This window comes from Carassius auratus, chromosome 45 (assembly GCF_003368295.1).
Source record: "Carassius auratus strain Wakin chromosome 45, ASM336829v1, whole genome shotgun sequence".
Lineage (NCBI taxonomy): Eukaryota > Metazoa > Chordata > Actinopteri > Cypriniformes > Cyprinidae > Carassius > Carassius auratus.
In genome coordinates, this window is record NC_039287.1 from 7,895,065 (window position 1) to 7,900,805 (window position 5,741).

The following is a 5,741-nucleotide window of genomic DNA, read 5'->3' on the forward strand; positions in this document are numbered from 1 at the left end:
CTCTCCAGGTGGCCTTAAAATAGTCGACTGACGTGGGTGAAAATTATGACTATCCGCAGAACAGCAGCTCTATCATTAACCTGTCAAAGTCATTGTGTTTGGAGTTATATGAAGCATCATCATTTAGTTGCAGAAAGTATCATGCTGTTATTATACCCATGTTCCCAACTTTTAGAGGGTGTTTGTGATATGATATCAGACGTGAGGATTATCTAGGCCCTGCAGGGAAGTTCATCATATTTCAGCTGGTGGAAGGGTCTACTACGAAACTCTTCTGGGCTAGTGCACTGAAGTCTTCGTGGAGGAGAGTGATTAGCCCTATACTGCAGTCACATTTCCATGGGTTGTCATGCAGAAACACTTCTTTTAAACCTGAATCAATCAGAGATGTCCATAACATGTTACATTTAACAGCTCTTTTCTGCTAGCAATTATGGTAATTATGTTATCTAGGTTTTTCCATTTATTTTTATTTTATATAATTAATTAGTTGCATTTTTAAGATGATGTTTCAGTTACAAAAAAATTCAGTTACACTGCATTCCATCTAGCTCAAAATTATTAAAAATGTTTACTGTTGAGGACCAAAAATCAAACTTGTTTGAGGACAATGGGCAAAAATTAAATGTTGCTTTATATCCAACTATATTATTCTACGGAGCCCCGCACACGACATGAAAGAAAAAATAAATAAATTGTGCGCACGATTTACTAATTCGTTCCCTCAATGTACTAAAAATTGCACACGATTACTATTGTGCTCCCTCGATTTACTATTTCGTTCACTCGATTTATAAATTGAGCGCACAATTTCCTAATTCGTTGCTTGATTTGCTAAATCGTGCGCACGATTTAGCAAATCGAGGGAACGCAATAGGAAATCGAGGGAACGCAATAGTAATTATGTAAATCACATGATTTAGCCTAATATTTTTTCCTGCATGTCAAGTGCGGGGCTCCGTATTATTCAAATTAACATAAAGAAAAGCATTCCTTACATTTCAAATAAAAAAATGTTAAAACAAACAGAAATAAAAAAAATATATTTTTGCGTTTGTTTTTTTTTTGTGATATGACATGGTGGGCCAAATCGAAGGGAATTACTGGCCAATTTTGACGAGGGACCTCAAACCAGCCTAATAACATTCAGTTTCATTAGAACCGATAACTAAATAGTCATCCAGGCAACCAACATACTAGTTGTTTTTAAGAGTACTACTTCTTACCTTGCATGTTGGCTAGCACATTTCCATCAATGGCATGTAGTCGATTTTCAAGTCTATGTGAGACAGTTTAGGTATTTGGCAGAAGAAGTCAGCTGACAGACTCTCAATTTCATTCTTTCTCACATAGAGCTCCTGCAGGTTGGAAATAACTTCTCGTGTGGCTGTGGTAAGTGTGAAGAGAAAACTGTTGTCTAGCACCAGTATTTCAAGACCAATTGGGGTGCAAAGGTCCCAGCTTGGATATTCTTCAGCTTCTTGTTTTCCAAAATGAGAAAAAGCAGTGCTTCAAGTCCGACAAAAGCTTTGGGTGAGATGCTTTGTATGTGGTTCAAGGCTAGATCCAGGACTTCGAGGGCAATCAGAGGCTTGAATGCATTTGGTGGGAGAGCAGAGGTTCTTCATGCCAATGACTATGTTTAGGAGATCTTTGAAGCCCTTTTCTGGGAGATGGTACATTGGTTTCCTTGCAGATTCAGAACCATCAGTAGCTGGGCACCAGCATTTGCTTGAGGGTGTATTGATTTGATTGAGTTCCGCTCAAGTTTACACTCTCGATTTTTGGGACAGAGCTCAGGATGCTGGCTGGGAGGTCCTGCAGTAAATTTTCACCTTGAAAATAAGAAACAAAAGGAAGCGAAAGAGGAGGGTTTAATTAGTGGTGTTGGAGTAAACATATGCCTTGGGTAAGGAATTTAAACAAACAATAGAGTGCAACAGTTGAGTTCCAGAAGTAAAAATCCCATTCCTTTTCTCCATTGGGGAATTGGTTTTTAATTAATAAGCTATGGGAGAAACCTATGGTAAAAATACTTTTGGAAGCTGAAAAAGTGGACTGCACCAGTGCACTCTGTACAGACATTATCTCCAATTCTGCAGCTGATTTACATTGATTTGAATGAGGAAGCAGAGCCATTTCTAGAGAGCAGAATATCAAAGAGACTTGAGGGTATGTTGAAGCAGTTTTGAGGCAAGCACCTAGCAGCCACTCAAAATACCCTAGCAACTCCTTAGCAACCACAAAGTGCACCCTATTAATGCTGTAATAACTAATTCAAAAACCTTTGCAATGCCTTGCAAAAATCCATAACAACCTAGCATCACTGTGGTGACTATCATCCACATTTTCTTCAGAAGATATAAAAACTACTTATTCACTCAAGAGAGTAACACTCTTTAAACTGTCCATTCTTTACTGAAATATACCTCACAAATTACTACATAAGTTTTAACCCAAGTGAGAGGTTTGTGTCTAAGCACTGGGACAGGAATAATAACTTACAGACTAACAGTGAAGGACTTATTTTTATTTATTTTATAGATTGTTTATATGGTTTTATCTGGTTTCCTGACCTTTTGACCAGAAAGGTAAAAAAACCATAAACTTATCAAATATTCCAGCTAGCCGCAGCAGCCCGGTGCAGGTTTAATTTTATGTACACTAATGTACACTACTGTTCAAAGTTTTGTAGTCAGAAAAATATAAAATATAATATTAGGCAGTGGAATATAGCTACACAAAGATCCTTGATTTATTAAGTGTTTCATTTATTATATTTATTTTCTCGTTCCTTTATATTTCATTATGAGGGTTAGTATTACGACCATGTCTTCCCAAAAAAAGTTATCTCAGCAGTATCTCCTTAGCAATTTTAAAGATCCATGTGTCCAGATGGAGTTTAGGGATGCAGTCAAGCCCCTCCTTTTGAGAACTGACGTCAGTCATTTCTGGCTGCATTTACAAGCACTGAGGCAGTTTTCCACGGCCTCTGCAATCCACAGCCACAGCACAGCTAACCCTGCAACCAGCTTCATATCCCTGAAAACACAAAAAGCCAGTGATTTAATTACGTAATAATCCTACTGAAAAGAGCATTAGGAGTATTACTGCAAAAAGAAACCCACATATTGCTTCAAAACGGACATCATGTTTGTATTAGATGCAAATTGCTCATGCAGACTTACCTTGTGACCAAATGCTTAATAGGACTTGAATGTCTTAAGGCTGTAGTAGGTCTGTGCTCAGATGAAGTCTGAAATGAGCTGAAATGTTTAGCAAAAACGTGGAAGCTCTGTAAAACCTCCCAGAACAGCACGTTGGTGAGAAAAATGACATGCACAGATCATGACAGGTTCCCTGCCAGATGAACTCCAGCATCCCTGGAGAGAAATATGTGGGCATGTGTTTTTGCGTGGGTGTGTGAATTCACAGGGCACCTTATGCACGGCTTTGATTGTTTAACATGGCACAGGTAAGGTCTGGTTCACGGCAGATTGATGTCACTGTTATATCAGTGAGCACACATGATAATAGGGGGGTCGCTGAGCACAAGTGATCGTCGGAGGCGCCACAGCCGCTCTGCCCTCTGAGAGCCTGCTGAGCTGATAAGGACAAGGACCTCATACATCTTCCCCCTTGGGCTTTTCTTGGCATTGTCCGCCAGGATTAACAGTAAGCACGAGTCACAGTTTCTCAGTTTCTCGCGAGCATCATCAGTGTCACTCGCGTTTAACACTTTGAAAGAAGAGGTCTGGCTGCAGGAAATGCACAGACCTCTAGAGATGTTATTATGGCTGTGTCTTTAAGTTTGACGTGTCTGCTCACCGAGATGATTTTATTGCACGATAAAGATGAAAGCTCTTTCCAACAGTAACACAATATGCAAGCCATCTGGAGCAGCATAATTATAATTGCTCCAGCTCCAAACTGAGAAAAACCGATGCACCACCTCTCGCCACCCAAAAAGAGGAGCAGTCAGAGCTTCTAAAAAAAAACATCTGTGTGTTTCTGATTAATAGGAATGTGTTAATGCCGCATTTGTTCTTTAACCATTATTAGCTTTGTATCAAGTAAACAAACAAAAACAGCTAGATAATTCAAAGTTTTAAGTGCATTTCATGTTCGCTTTCATTGGGTTTGTGAAATAGCTGTACATGGACACTACTTTCAACATCAGTGAACTCCCTCCCACCCCCAATCAGATGGATGTGTTGCTACAAAATTAAACTGCATCTCGAATGCATTTCTCAATGCACTACAGCTCCGTTCTCACGCTCTGTCAGCGATGCCAAAGAGTACCAAAGCTGGACAAATTCCTATAATTTCCAGTGCTGTAATAAATTGCAAATTGTCTCAATCAACCGCAGCAGGCTGCAGAAAAGAACACAAAGTCTGAAGACAAATCCTCATATTACTAGAGGTCACATACGGTCTCAGATTTATGTCTGCTTCCAATGCTTGAGCTCTATTAAAAATACCCATCTTGCTCTGAGGAAAAACCTTTATATCAGTCCTTGGTGAGTTATGATACATTCACTCAGCTTGGAGTTTGTATCCTCTCCATATGCAACTATGAAACACAACTGAGCAATTTTTTTTTAACTCAATCTCACATTAATCAACAACATTTTACTTAAATCAAATGGGTACTTATACAGTCACAGAAATTTTATGTTAAAAATTTGCTAAGAAATTGTCACAGGAAAGAAGGAAAATCTAGTTGAAAAGTGAGAAGCACTTCACACAGATCCAGGCTAACAGATGCTATCTCTAATAAAGAACTATTTAGCACGACACTAAAACCAATTAGCTTTCTAATGTGCACATTCATGGGTAACTTACTTCATCTGTTGCGCACTGGCCAAGGAATGAAATGGTTTCATGCATCAGTCACTTTGTCATTTCTCTTGATGGGAGAAGTGATAATTTGACACTAGATCCTTCACCCCAGGAGCCCAAAATAAACATCCTTATGCCAGCTGACCTTTCACAGAGAAAACCTTAGATCAATTGTACAACACATTGCTGACATCTAGTGCTAGAATGTAGCTATGCATAAGAATGATCACTGAGGACTCTGATCTATCACGCATCCGCTAGACTCCAGTTTGGGGACAGGCCCCAAGTAAGAGAATAAAAATGAGACAAATCAATGTTTACTCACACTTCAAACCTCGAACTTTCTGATCTTACGGTACTGTACTTTGCAATCGACTGGGAACAATAATGGAACACGTGACCTGATTAAACTACGATATTTCCCGCCCAAACTAGCTTTTTAAATATGATATATATTAGAAATTAAAGCGCGTAATCCGACCAATTTCAAACTTGGTTAGCAGAAATGAAGCACTAACGGAGATAGGGTTGGAATGCTTAATACGATTAAAAAAAAAAAAGTTCGTTGAACTCTATTCACTTTGATGTCTATTTACATATTAATCACATGACGTACGTCGGTCGCCGTTTTCAGGCGCTGCTTTTCAGCACCTGCGCTCCTCGCGTGCTCCACGCATTACTGCACCTGGATATGGCTCGATTCACGAACAAATGACTCTTGTGAATCGGTTCATTAAAACGAATGATCCATTGAGCGAACTAAACGAATCTACTTAATCAACAAATTACCCACTTAAGGAATTGATCCAGAGGGCTACTAAACGACTGTGCTGTGGCACGAAGCAAGCAAAATATAAATAAATACAAAAAATTACCCACATGAAATAAAACATAAAAAT

At 39.0% G+C, this 5,741-nt stretch overlaps 1 long non-coding RNA gene across 2 annotated transcripts; it reads right to left on the minus strand.

Moving 5' to 3' along the window:
• LOC113062744 (uncharacterized) lies at positions 1–5,363 on the minus strand. Of its 2 annotated transcripts, XR_003278581.1 has the most exons (4): positions 5,168–5,363; positions 4,846–4,982; positions 1,227–1,835; positions 1–372 (listed from the first exon to the last, which is right to left on the minus strand). It is a non-coding gene; the product is annotated as an uncharacterized LOC113062744 (long non-coding RNA). The 2 variants fall into 2 exon arrangements; XR_003278580.1 differs by lacking the exons at positions 1–372; positions 1,227–1,835 and adding an exon at positions 2,796–3,042.
• Positions 5,364–5,741: the final 378 nt, after the last annotated feature.